This window comes from Saccopteryx bilineata, chromosome 1 (assembly GCF_036850765.1).
Source record: "Saccopteryx bilineata isolate mSacBil1 chromosome 1, mSacBil1_pri_phased_curated, whole genome shotgun sequence".
In the NCBI taxonomy this organism is placed as follows: Eukaryota; Metazoa; Chordata; class Mammalia; order Chiroptera; family Emballonuridae; genus Saccopteryx; species Saccopteryx bilineata.
Window position 1 is genome coordinate 133,371,748 of NC_089490.1, and position 14,977 is coordinate 133,386,724.

At 38.4% G+C, this 14,977-nt stretch overlaps 1 long non-coding RNA gene across 1 annotated transcript in view; it reads left to right on the forward strand.

Moving 5' to 3' along the window:
* Positions 1–1,520: 1,520 nt before the first annotated feature.
* Positions 1,521–14,977, forward strand: part of LOC136320101 (uncharacterized) — a 42,666-nt gene continuing 29,209 nt past the window's right edge. Inside the window, exons 1-2 of the long non-coding RNA XR_010728261.1 lie at positions 1,521–1,625; positions 11,121–11,276. This is a non-coding gene — a long non-coding RNA (uncharacterized lncRNA). The remainder of the gene's footprint in view (positions 1,626–11,120; positions 11,277–14,977) is intronic.

Here is a 14,977-nt window from a genome sequence, read left to right on the forward strand (position 1 = left end):
TCTGGAGACTCCAAGGATAGATTTTTCTGTTTCTGGTTGAAGATCTTGTTGAGTTTTTGGGGAGATTTATCAGTATCGCTTCCTACCGAGCCATTACTCTGATGTCATCTACACATTTTAGTCTTTTAACTATGTTTTTCTGGGTTATTTTCCCCCTTCTTCTTCTTTTTAAAGCAGGCCCTTTATCATTTTTTGTAATGCTGGTTTGGTGATAACAAGCTTCTTTACTTTTTTTTGTATGGGAAGCTCTTTATTTCTCCTTTAATTTTAATGTCATCTTTGCTAGGTAAAATAGTCTTGGTCATAGGTTCTTGCTTTTCATCACTTTGAATATTTCATTCCAATCCCTTCTGGCCTGGAGTGTTTCTGTTGAAAAAATCTGCTGACAGCTATATGAGATCTCCCTTGTAGGTAACCGGCTGTCTTTCTCTTGCTGCTTTTAATATTGTCTCTTTGTCTTTAACCTTTGCCATTTTAATTATGATGTGTGTTGGTGTGGGCCTCTTTGGTTCCATCTTGTCTAGTACTCTCTGTGATTCCCGGACTTGTGTGTCTTTTTTCTTCACCAGTTTAGGGACGTTCTTGGTCATTTTTTTTCTTCAACTAGGTTTTTGATCACTTGCTCTCTCTTTTTCTTCTTCTGGTACCCTTATGATGTAGATGTTGGTATGCTTCGTGGTATCCCAAAGATCCTTTAAACCATCCTCATTTTTTTTAATTCTTTTTTCTTTTTGATCTTCTAATTGGGTATTTTTTTCTAACCTTGTCTTCCAAATCATTGATTTTATCTTCTGCTTCATCCAACCTACTGTTTATTTCTTCCAGTGTATTCTTCATTTCTGACTGGCCCTTTTCTGTGATTTCTATGTCCTTTTTCATGTTATTGACCCATTTGTATGTGCAATCAACCCTCAGGTTTGCTGACTGTGAGACTCAACCCCAACCATGGTGTGTGAGCTTCTATGCAGATGCCAATCATTTAAAGCAAAATTTGCCACAATGGAATCTGATGCCTGCTGATATTTCCCTTTGAATATTCTGCTTGTGAAGCTTGTTTGATCCTGCTCTGGTGTTTTCTTAAGCTAGCGACTTGAGTGTGTTTGGTTTCTGGTACAGGACAGTGTAAGATGCTGTCTGTGACTGGCCCTGGGCAACCTGTTTGGAGCTACAAAGGATCCACAGTTAGTGGCTGCCTCTGCTGGGCTTGGGTGTATGTGGGTAGGACCAAGCTGCGCACCATGGTCAGCTTTTACCATCACCAGGCCCACAGGCAAGTCAACAAATGTCCCAACACATCCTGAGATCCACCTCCACCTGCCTCTGCCTGCTTGATGGCTGCCTGTTAGGCTCAGTCACTGAAAATCCTCTAGCTGTACTCTTCATCTGGGCATGAGCTCCAGAGTATGGGGCAAGAGGAAGTCCACAGTGTGGGGCTACTGCTCTTCCCCAGGCTGATGCTGCAAAAAGGGGAAAGCTCCACCCAAGGAAAATGCTGTCTGCAATGTGGGAGAGTGACTCAACACAGAGATCCTGGCAGCTGTCTCTTCAGCTCTCCAGAGCCACAAACCTCAGACTCTCCTCATGCAACTCTAATCCACTCCACTCTCCCTCCCCTGGGGCCCAAGGTGAGTAATTGCAAATGAAATTTTGTGTATTGGCCCTTTAAGAAGGCACCTGTATCTCTAGCAGACTTCTGTCTCTCTCTGGCAGACAGAAACCCTGTTGCTTTTCACAGCCAGATGTTGTGTTGGCTCTGGTGTTCTGGGTTGGGGAGCCTACCTTGAGGGTTAGGCCCCATGATTCTCAGGGGGAACCTTCCCACAACTGAGATATCCCTCTGGAACCTCAGCCACTGTCCTGCCCAGTGAGAGAGGAGCCAGCCCTTTTCACTTCTCAGTCCTTCTACCAGTCTCAGGGTGGCTTCTTCTGTACCTTAATTATAAGACTTCTTTTCAGCTTGTCTATAATTGATTATTTGGAATGATTTTTCTATAAATTAGTTATAATTCTAGTTTGGTCCTGGGAGAAGGTGAATGTAGCTTCCACCAACTCTGCTGTCATCTTGGATCTCCTGAGAGTGTAAATTTCTTAAAGCAAAGCAAAATCAACAAAAACTCTTTGGGCAATATGCATGAAAAACTATAACATTGTACACATCTTTGAGTGACTAATTTCACAACTGAAATTTACCAAACTGTAATGCGAGGTGCTAAAGTTATGAGTATAAGAATGTTTATCACAGAGCTATGTATGACTATGAAATGTTCCAAATAAGATAAATAACCAATTATAACAGATTGACTACATAATGTGTGGATATGATGGAATATGCATCAACCATCAAAAATTATGATCTATTAAGAATACTTCATTATATAGAAAATATTCTAAGTATATTAAATGGAGGAAAGCAAATTAGAAGATGGCATTGTTCCAAACTTAGCAACCCCCCCCCCACAAAACCTGAAGTAATATATGCCAATATACTAAAAGATATATTTCTGAAGGGAGTTTAGAAGTAATTTTAATTTTACCTTTGTGATTCTCTGCACTTTACAAATTTTCTACAATTAATACATATGTATTTTGTAATCAAAAATACGTAATAAATGTTACTTTTATAAATTACATCAGAGCAATGGAAATATAAATGTATTTTCTGCTTCTACCAATGTATTCACATTTAAATATATTCAGGGAAATGTAGTATGAGGAAGCATTAATAATTTATATATAGTGAGCCTGGAGAAATATAAACATTTCACTTGGCTTCTATTTTTACTGTCTATTTCTACTAAATGTCACAGGAGGTCTACCTGGAACCAACAACCACAGACTCCAAGCCATGGATCAATTAGCCCAAACTCTGATAGTCATTCAATATTTCTTGGTTTCTCATTTTCTCTTGAACTGAAGTGTTCTTCAGTGTTGGTACATTCAGTATAGTTATTAAGAACTTGCTGAAGAGTATATATGTAAAAGCAACTTGAAAACAGTTACTCAAGTATTTTATCTATTTATTCTTTCTTGCCTTTTATTATTCATTCATGTCTATTCTCTCCTTTCATTTTATCATTATTTATTAAGCATTTATCATATGTTTCAAGGTGATGTGAAAATAAAGAAAACCTTATTTTAAATGGAGTGGGGAAGCCCTTAATGGGTAGCTCTCACACCCCACTGCTGGTCACCTTTCAAAAGACCTCAACAGGTCTTAGCATCTTAGCTTGCTTCACTACCCCAGTAGGAGAAAGATTTTTCTCCTTGCCCAGCAACAACCCAGCAAATGAAAAACCAGGATGACACCCAACTCTCATTCCCCTCCAATGGGCTTTTGTTCAAAACCACCCTTCCAACTCCCTCCTTTGTTTTCTGGATTTGCCTATGATTTTGCTGTAGTTAGCTTGTGCCAAATTGTAATTCTCTGCCATACCCGAACAAACTCATTCTGCTGGTAAACAATGGGCTGCTTCATTGTTTAAGCATGACCATAGGCTAGGTGCTTGGAAAGATTGAAAACATAAATGAAACACAATCTCTACCCTCTTAAAGCTTGAAGTCTCATAGGTGTAATAAAACATATATGCGCTAGCTACATCACGAGCATGAGGAATGTTATATGATCGTTGCATATAACAAGATTGATATGTCCTCAGAGGTAGAAGTCTTTCTGTCCGGGGTAATTGGAGAAACAATTCTAATGATGTAAAGTGTTATTTGAGTGGATTCTTAAAGTGTGGATGGGCTTTTGAAAAAGGAGTGCATTCCAGATGAAAGGAGTGGCCCCGTAGGCGGGACTTCTGATGCACGCCCAGGAGACAAAAAGCAGATGTTTGGTAGGAGGGAAGGATCTGAGATCATTTCAGAAAACTAAGTAGTGGCCAGATTGTGAGGGATCTTAAATTCCAGGATAGAGTGTTTGATATGGATTCGGTCGACAGTGAGCAACCACAGAAAGCTTTTGAACAAGGAAGTCGTGTCATGATCAAGCTGAATTGTAGAAAGTTCACTCTGGTGTCAGGGTCCAGTTGGAACCTCAAACTCAACATACTTTCAAATTGCATGCAGTTCTTTTTCTTTTTTTCTTCCTCTTTTTCACGTTCTCTTCTTTCTCTATTCCCTATCTCAGTTAACAACCATCATCTCTGCAGTTACCCAAATAATAATTAGGGGTCATCCTTGCACTTACCACATTAATCACCCCTAACAGCAAATAAATCACTAAATTTCATACCCATTTACCTGTTAAACACTATGTTAGGCACTGTGCTAGGCTCTGGAGATACAAGGGTAAATAAAGTTCAGACTTTGCTTTAAATGAGTTGGGCTTCAAGGCCTGGCGTATTGATCTAAAATCAGTTGAAATGGTAGGACTAGCGTTCTGCAATTAAGGCAGGGTGTGAAGATGGAGATTTACATTTCCAAATAGACATGACAGTTGAAGTCATAGGATTAATATGAGGCTACCTTTGAAATTAACACAGAGAAAAAGGAGTAGCTGACCAAGAACTAACTTTATTTAGCGAGCAAGAGAAAGAAGACTTATAAAGGGGTCATAGATGAATTAACTGAAGAAACAGAACTAAGTTTGTGAAGTGTCAGCAGGAAAGAAAAGTTTCAAGAAAACAGAAGAAATCAATAGTGTGAAATATTCCAAAAATGTTCAAGGGGAATAAGAAAAAATAGAAGTCCACTTGATATGCTATTAGGAGGACATTGACTGCCGTCCACTGAGAGAGCAGCTTCTACAGACTAGCAGCTGCAGAAGCTGCTCCAGAGGGAACAGAATGATGACTGCAAAGGAGAAGAACCACATGTCTGTAAAGTTGGTGGGTTTTTTTCTAATACAACTTTTTAAAAGTTATGTTTTTCTGTGAATTTAGGATTCATTAGATATTCCCAAAGCTACAACTGTAATTCTTTTTAAGAGAAGCTTCTTTCTTTTGGACCAGGGCTGCTGTGGGACAAGGTCTTTAAGATTCTCAGAAGTCCTGCCTGCTTGGCCTGTGGTGGCACAGTGGAGAGAGTGCCCCCCATTACACCAATTTAGGATTTGTTTGTTTGTTTGTTTCTCTCTACAACTTTTTTTTTTTTTAGTTTTCAGTAAGGAGGTCTTATACCCGCTTCAATAAACACATTCCTAAATATTTTATGTTGTTTTTCATACCATTGGATGTGATTTTTAAAATATTTATTTTCCAGTTGTTTATTGCTAGTGTATAAAAAAGATCATTTTTGTACATTGTATTTACATCCTGACAATATGCTAAACTCACTTATTAATTATATTCATTTTCATGTAGTTTTCTTAACATTTTCTATACATATCAGCTTATTTTCTTCATAGGCACATAACTATAGTTTAATTCTTCCTTTCTAATATGCATGCTGTTTATTCTTATTTCAAGTCTTAATGCACTGGCTAGGATCTCCAAAACAACCTTGAATAGAAATGATGAGATCGTGTATCCTGACTCTGTTTCCAATCTGAGAGGGAAAAGCCTTCTATACAACATCAAGTATAATAGCAGCTATAGGCTTTTCAGAGATTTCATAGATGTCTTATATCAGGTTGAGGAAATTTCTTTCCCTTCTAGTTTTCCAAGAATATCATGAGTGGGTACTTTTTTTGCATTAATTGTGATTCTGCCATAATTTTCTCCTATATCTTGCTAACGTGGTAAGTTGTATATCAACAAACTTTAAGAGCTGAACCAAGTAACATTCTTGAGATGATTCCCAACTATCTCATACTGCCTTATCATTTTTATATGTTGATGGATTTGATTTGCTAACTTTTTTTTTTTTTGGAGAAAGAGAGTGAGAGAGAGAGGGGAGAGTGGGGGTGGGGGGACAGACTGGCACAGACAAACAAGAAGGAAGAGAGATGAGAAGCATCAATTTTTTGTTGTGGCTCCTTAGTTGTTCATTGATTGCTTTCTCATATGTGCCTTGACTGGGGGGCTCCAGCAGAGTGAGTGACCCCTTGCTCAAACCAGCCACCTTGGACTCTAGCCAGTGACCTTGGGCTTCAAACCAGTGACCTTTGGGCTCAAACCAGTGACCTCATGCTCAAGCTGGTGAGCCCATGATCTAGCCGGATGGGCCCATGCTTAAGCCAGAAACTTTGGGGTTTAGAACCTGGGTCCTCAGTGTCCCAGCACGATGCTCTATCCACTGTACCACTGCCTGGTCAGCTGATTTGCTAACATTTTTAAAAGGATTTGTCCATCTATGTTCATGGGGCATATTGGTTTGCAATTTTCTTCTGTCTTGTTTGAATTCAATATTTGGATCATTCTGAATTCAATAAATGAATTGAGGATTATTGTATCCTTTCTTTCTGGAAAGAGCTTCGGGTAGGATTAATATTGTTTTTCTCAAATATAAATAGAATTTTCCAGTGAAATAATCTGTTCCTACATATTTTTATGTGGAAATTTCTGGTTCTAAGGGATTTGTTAATTTCACCTAAGCCATCACGGTTGTGACACACAGTTCTATGGAGCAGCTTTTATCATCCAATCACAGGTTCTTTATAAATATGAAAGCAGAACAAAGGCAACTGGTGGCTGGGGGAAGGAAGGACTCTAAATTTTGCTTAAGATATCAGTTATTTATCAAGTTTTTGAAATTTAAAATTTAGCTCCTTCCAAGTTAATCAGTCAGTTCATCAGGAGCAAAGATGTTTTGACTTTTCAAATTCTTGTTTGGAGTCCTTCCCAGGGCCCCTCAGTGGGCATTCTTTGGGCTCCAAACTTTCTTACCGTATCTCTTATTTCTTGTCTAGCAGAATCTGAAGTGGTAACATAAAACCCAAGGAAAGTAACCAGTTTTTAATATCCAAACCACTAAGTCTAAATCTGGGTTTGCAAGCCTCCAAGGCTTCATAAAAGGGGAGGATAACGTCATCTTAGGCCTTACCTCAAACCACGAGACATTTAAATTCTGATTTATGATTTAGGCTGGACCGGCATAAGCTATCAAGAAGCCTCATGTTCCATTACTATTTTTTTAAATATAAAGTAAAAGAACTAAACTTGTTCAGTTCCTTTATGTATGGTTAATGGAACTGATTAAGGACTTGGCAGAAGTAGTGAGAGGTCAAAGGAATAGACCAGAACAACCTGTGTTGCCTTCTCAGATTTGCCATCAACTGACCAAATGATCACAGCCAGGGTCCTCTTACTCTCTGGGAGTCCCACCTTCAGCTCCATGCAGAAGGAGACTCTGCCCAGACCCTGCATTTGAGCGCCTCATTCTGGCCCTCTCCCTATGCAGGAGCCCATGGGGCCCAAGGGACAGGGCCACCTGGAATCCCTAGGCCTGCCCTCTAGATGTCTCTGCATGGAAACTTGGAATTCCTTGCCCGTTAGCTCCTAGGCCACTTTCAGTGCTTGTATAGGATTCTGTTCCAAGACTGATCTCCCAAGTGTTGACTGGGCCATAAGTGTACTTACCATTTTCCCAACCATTGACCAAAGGGCAACTGTTTGCAGAGCATGTGAATGGAGCTCAGCCATGTAGTTCTAGTATCTCTGTGTCTACATGAGTGTCAGTTGAGTGTCTAAAAGACCAGACATACCTGATGGGAAGTAAAAAGATTAAAGAGGAAAGCTGAAGACTAAGTCCTCCTGGGCTGCCAAGAAATCCCTGAATTTAAGTGCAATCTGGCCTTCCAGGTCCTGATGAAAGTATATTTGTTAAGGTATGAAGCATATTTTATTTAACATTTTTAAAGCTTAAGGTATAAATTTAAAATATTTAGACATATCTGGGCCACCATTATATTCTTGTTTGAGCCCCCACAAATGTCTTCAAAACACTTCCTTTTCCTTGGTTATAAACATGCTGATTATAACCAACAATGAGTGTTTAATGGTCTTTAAAAACCTCAAGAACCACAAACTATTTTTATTTCTCTCCTTTTAAGTTTCAAGTGGTTGCAGATAGCAATCTAGAACTCATTCAGGTTACAAGTAAGTCATTCATTCAAAAAATATATATGTAATTTATATTAAATTATAAAATCTCTAAAGTAGAAGTCTATTTTCAGAAAATCAACACTAATCTAGCTGTTATTCATTTTTATATCCATATTGCATACTATTTTTCTATGCCCATGCTGTCACAAGATCACAAGTAATTTTAGTTTTCACTTACACAACAAAAATCTGTTAGGTTTCCATAATGGGGTATGTTATTTGTATGTTATAGCTACATACAACTAACTATAAAACTCTGATTAGAAAAGTTACAGAAAGGTGTCTGTAAAGTTGTGGAAGATGAATATGAAAGTCCTCAGTTAAAAACTGCCAAGAAGAAGAGGCTCATTAAATCTCAAGACTGGAGGAAAACATGAAGACTATCTAATGCCCACACTAGCAAAATAAATGAAAATAGACCCCGGCATATCATCACAAAATTTCAGAACATTCAGGGAAAGAGAACATCTGAAAAAGAAAAACGAGGAATATACTAAGAAGCATAACAACCCTGGACATTTGAACAGTAATACTGGAACAGTGCCATAAAAATTATAAGGAAAATTTACTTTCAACTTAAATTCCACACCTGCTCAAACTATTAAGCTAGTATAAAGGTAGACTAAATATGTTTTCAGACATATAAGTTCTCAAAATATACACATTTGCAAGAATGTTACTAGAGAAGGTGCTCTGTTTTAAAAAGGGAATAAACCAATGAAGATGTAGACACGGGTTTCCAGACAGAGAATTAACTATGAGGGGTAAAAAAAAATCCCCAGAATGATGACAAAGGTTGTACTAGGATGGCATAAGACAGTAGGCTTAGCAATCCCCAAGTCCATTTTGAAAGATCAGATAGTTCCTTCAGTGATGGCTTTTTTTTCTTTTCCAAGTGAGAAGAGGGAAGATAGAGAGACAGCTCCTGCATACGCTCCAACCAACCAGAATCCACTTGGCAATTGCCATTTGAGGCTGATGCTTTGGCTATCTGGGGCCATGCTTGCAACCAAGCTATTTTTAGTGCCTGAGGTCTAGGCTCCACAGAGCCATCCTCAGTGCCTGGGGCCAATGTGCTTGAACCAATTCAGCCATGGTTGCAGAAGGGGAAGAGAGAGAGAGAGAGAGAGAGAGAGAGAGAGAGAGAGAGAAAAGGGGAGTGGGAGAGGTGGAGAAGCAGATAGTTGTTTCTCCTGTGTGCCTTGACCAGGAATTGAGCCTGAGACATCCACACAACAGGCTGACACTCTACCCCTGAACCAACAGCCAAGGCCAGTGATGTCTTCAAGAAGATAAAATTGGTAAAAATACATAATGCATTAATATATATGAGGAAGGATTTGAGGATGCATTAGTAATAAGATCATAGAAAATGTAGCAGATAAACAAAACAATTATTAAATCTAGGGCAAACAAATACCTGTGCAAGGAAAAAAAGTATAGTACTCTGTGTCTCAGCTGTAAAGAGAATGTATTCATATTAATTTAAACACTGATGACAGATTCAGCCAAAGTAATATTCTGGTACATTTATATTGAGAGAATAGAAATATGAATACTGTGCACGATTTGCTGGTGGTAGGGATAAAAATTGGCTCAATCCTCATTTTCTATAATTGCTAGGGTGATATACTGCCTAAAACCAAAAAAAAAAAAAAAACCCTCAAGAAATGGCACTATGAGATTATTTAGATATACAGAGCTAAATGACTTACAAAAATTTAAAGTTGAAAGTCATTGCCTCTGGGGCACAGGACACCAGTGATAACAGGGAGAAAGGGAGTGATACCATATTACCTAATAAACTCTACAGACATAGTTGACATTTAAAGTATGCGCATGCATAACTCTGAAAAAAAATTACACTTACTATTTAAATCTGGATTTTAAAAGCTCTTTTATGGGAAAACATAAATGAATCAGTTGTACCAGATGATTGTCAAAATATTTCAATAGGTATAAGATTTTATATTGTAAAATGTACTTTTGTAAATTCAATCTAATAAAATTCTACCACCTCTCTGTGTGGTAGGTAATTATTTTCCTCATTTTATAGATGAAGAAACTCAGGTTTAGGGAGGTGAAGCGCCTTGCCAAAGCCTACATGACAGGGGTGTGGCTGAAGTGAGATGTGAGTGCAGGTCTGCTAACCCAAGGTCCTCCTCCTGGGCCATGGCTGTTTCCTACAGCAGCTCCTGGAGCCGGAATGCTCTGTGATTGCAAGGCTGCCTTCCAGGACATTGGTGTAAATGCAGTTAGTGGCATTACAGGTGGGAAGGACTTGAGAGACAATCTACCTCAGCTTCCTTATTAAACATACAAGCAATATGAGACTCATGAAAGACTTTTCAGACCACTAAAATACAAAGTGTATAAAGAGGAATTTGATTAGTGGAAAAGTACTACCTATATTCTCTGGAGTTGCTTAGGTCCAGAAGTCTTTGTGCCATTTTGACAAGGGGAGACATTTTTATTCTATAGATGAGTAAACTGAGGCACATAGATAGTACATTGTCTGTTTCTACAAAGAAATGGTATTTTCTCTTGAGCAATCACGTCTAGTCCATTTCCTTGAGGTAGGGTCTTAATGGATTATATAATGTCAACAGAAGTAAATTATTTCTCCATAAATCAGGTTCCTTTGTTCATTTTGAACATGGCTATCATGGAATCCTTCCATGATACTCAATTCAATTCCATTTTTGGAAAAAGCAAGCCCAGTGAAAGGAGATTCTTAGCACATTTTATAGTTTCTTTCATTATCAAAGTAGCCTCATAGACTCTTGTTTTCCAAGGATTTAAAGCCTGGTGACCCGACAGCTTTCAACTAAGAAATGACCATGTATAAGTCCAGCAAATCCCCCCTCCCCCACAGCATGGACTGAGGGAAACTTATTCTGCTGGCAGTGTACCCAACGCTGCAAGTAAGTAAGGCTGTTTTTAGGTCGATTAAATCTGTTACATAAAATCACATGGGGGACAAGAGGGCTGGGAATGTCAGTTATTGATTACATCGCGGTTACACCTAGAGAAAGGCTCTCCTGGCTGAACTCGATTAAAAATCGTTTCCAAACCTAAGTTTCCACAGCATCACATCATTTTCCATTATTTTCATTAACTTTCTCTCTTCCCCAGCCCCCATTTCTTTGAGCTTACAGACTCGGGCTTCTGCTAAAGATGTTCCAGTTGTGGATGCTTCTCAGGTTGTACATTATTTTGTTGAAAGACAGCCTGACCCTGGGATGTGCTAAAGCACCATCGGCAAAAGTAAAGAATGCTTCCTTTGTCAAGGTAAGTAGAGAATTAGAGCTGAAAATTCTGACACCTGGTTTGCTCGCATCATCATGAAGTGACCTCCTCAGTACAAGTGCATTTTCCAGGGGTCAAAACCTATCTATATTTCTGATTTTACCTAAATTACTTAGCCTCTCAAAACCTCCATTTTTTCAACTCTGAGATGGAGATAATACTGTTTGTCTCAGCCATTGTTGTGCATATTAAATGAGAGGATGCATTTTTATGCCCCTACCTCTGGTTCCAATCACACTGTCACTTCATTTCTTCTCATTGATTTGCAGTGGGGGAGGAAAAGAAGGCAGGGAGATGAGGAAGACAAAGAGAGAGAAAGAGAGAGAGAGAGACATCACCTCATTGTCCCACTCAGTTGTTCCACTCAGTTGTGCCCTCATTGATTGCTTCTCGTACATGCCCTGACGAGGGACGTACCAGCAACCTCAGGTGTGCCAGGACAATGCTTTATCCTGAGCTACCTGACCAGGGCTGTGACTACATTTTGAATGTTAGTTCACTTCTTCCTGAAAGTGTCAAAACTCTAAAAGAAAAACAAATGCATATTTCTTACTTCCCTGATTTATCAGTAAACATATAATGTTGACACCTTAGCCATGGGCTGTCTTCATTTGCTGGTATAACAATATCTTATATCCAGTATAGAACATTTCACTCAATTACTTAGATAAGCTCAGTAAAATACTTAGACACCGAAATGAGACAAAAATTAAATTACCATACCCTCAGAGTGTTAATTTTATGCAGAGAATATATGAAAATAAGAGAAATTTTAAAAAATAAAAAAATTTAATTATGGATTCAGTTATATTGTGAACCAAATAAGGGTATGTTCATAGCAATGGTTTATCTCTGTCACCATAAGATACAAAATCATGGAGAGGATTCACATTGAAATCCTGGCTCTTCTACTCACTAATTGTGTACTCAGATTGCCAGTTTGATTCCCTGGTCAGGACACATACAGGAGCAACTCAATGTTTCTGTCTCTCCCTCCCTGCCTCGCTTCAGCCACACCCCTGTCGTGTAGGCTTTGGCAAGGTGCTTTACCTTCCTAAACCTGAGTTTCTTCAGCTGTAAAATGAGAAAAATAATTACCTACCACACAGAGAGGTGGTAGAATTTTATTAGATTGAATTTACAAAAGTACATTTTACAATATAAAATCTTATACCTATTGAAATATTTTGACAATCATCTGGTACAGCTGATTCATTTATGTTTTCTCATAAAAGAGCTTTTAAAATCCAGATTTAAATAGTAAGTGTAATTTTTTTTCAGAGTTATGCATGCACATACTTTAAATGGTCAACTATGTCTGTAGAGTTTATTAGGTAATGTAGTATCACTCCCTCTCTCCCTATTATCACTGGTGTCCTGTGCGCCAGAGGCAAAGACTTTCAACTTTAAATTTTTGTAAGTCATTTACTCTGAGTAAATACTCAGAGCCTTAGTATCCTTATAAGATGTATTTTACCATCTTTATGGGGCAAGCACCTGGTTTCATACTAAGTCAACAAATAGTAGCATTTATTCTTTATCAATAATAAAATTAATCGTGGCCTTAGACAATTAGCTTAGTTGGTTAAGAGTGTTGTCCTGAACTGACAAGGTTATGGGGTTCAATCCTTGGTCAGGACACTCAAGGGAAGCAACCAAGAAATGCACGAATGAGTAGAACAACAAATGAATGCTTCTCTTCTCCTTCCACTCTCTCTCTTTTCCTCTCTCTGTCTCTAAAAAAAAGAAAGAAAGAAAGAAAGAAAGAAAGAAAGAAAGAAAGAAAGAAAGAAAGAAAGAAAGAAAGAAAGAAGAAAGAAAGAGCGAGCCCTGGTCAGATAGCTCAATTGGTTGGAGTGTTGTCCCAAGCACAGAGATTGCCAGTTTGATTCCCTGGTCAGGACACATACAGAAGCAGTTCAATGTTTCTGTCTCTTCCTCCCTGCCTCATTCTCTCTAAAAAACAGAACAGAAAATGAATTACCATAACACAGGTGGGATTCTTATTTTGCTCATCAAAATTAAAATAAAAACAGGTCTTGGCCGATTGGCTCAGCGGTAGAGCATCGGCCTGGCGTGTGGAAGTCCCAGGTTCAATTCCCAGTCAGGGCACACAGGAGAAGCACTTATCTGCTTCTCCACCCTTCCCCCTCTCCTTCCTCTCTGTCTCTCTCTTCCCCTCCCAAGGCCAAGGCTCTACTGGAACAAAGTTGGGCTGGGTGCTTAGGACAGCTCCATGGCCTCCACCTCAGGCACTAGAATGGCTCCAGCCGCAACAGAACAAGGCCCCAGATGGGCAGAGCATTGCCCTCTGGGGGGGCATGCCAGGTGAATCCTGGTCGGGCACATGTGGGAATCTGTCTGACTGCCTCCCCACTTCTAACTTTGGAAAAATACAAAAAATATAAATAAATAAATAAATAAATAAATAACAATACCATTGTTTCTGCTCCTTTCAAAAGCAGATGTTTGTTCAAATTAATTTATACTAGTAAAAATGATATTAATTCCACTGATATTTTCCTCCAATAGTTTCCATTATTTACTTGTATTGATCATTCATGATTATCAGGTTCATACTATTGGATAGAAAAGAAGCACTAGCATTTATTTTCTATTCTATACCAGGCATTGTGCTAATTGCTCTAGCATATATCAATTATGTTATTTATTCCTACTAAGAACCAAATAAGGGAAGAATGAGGCTTTCCATTTTGTAAACACCTGTGGAAACTGAGACTTGCAGAAGTGAATTAAATGCAGTGCCAATGGTGAGCGCAAAGCTTGGATTAAAATCAGGGTGTGCCAAATTTCCAAGACCACACCCTCCATTTCATCAGAGATGAAGGTGTTCCTTGGGGATTACAAAGGATGGGAAGCAATCTCCATGCTAAGAGCATTTTTTCTTCAGAGTCCAGTGAGAAGCAAAGAATCTCTGTTTATAGTCTAGTGTCAGTAATATTTTTCCCAATTTATTCATTATTTTCCATTTAGCATTTTCCAAATCCTTAAAAAATGAATAAAGATAAAAAAATGTTCTTCCACTTGAGTGTGGCAAGTGAGTTCATCAAAATGCACCAATATTCCCTGATTACAATGTGATATTCTAAAACTCTTTTGTTTTACATACTATCTGAAGATATCACCTTCCATAGTTTGTGGTTCTCTCTCTCTCATTACTCTTTTTTTTTTAATGGTTGCTTTAAGGCTTTTAGTTATATATTTTTATTTTTTTTCAATTACACTTTACATTCAATATTCTTTTGTATTAGTTTCAGGTGTACAGCATAGTGGTTAGATAATCACATACTTCACGAAGTGTTTCCCCTGATTTTACCAGTCACCACCAGGCACCATGCATAATTATCACAATATTATTGATTATATTCCCAATGCTGTACTTTGTATCCCGGGTCTATTTTGTGACTACCAATGTGTAGTTTCTTATCCCTTCGTCTTTTTTTACCAGGTCCCCTAACCCCCCTCTCCTCTGGCAACCATCAGTCTGCTTTCAGTGCCTATGGGTCTGTTTTTATTTTGTTCATTTATTTTGTTCTTTTGATTTCATACAAGTGAAAGCATATGGTACTTATCTTTCTCTCTCTGACTTATTTCAATCAGCATAATACCCTCTAGGTCCATCCATGTTGTCACAAACAGTAAGATCTTATTTATTTTTATGG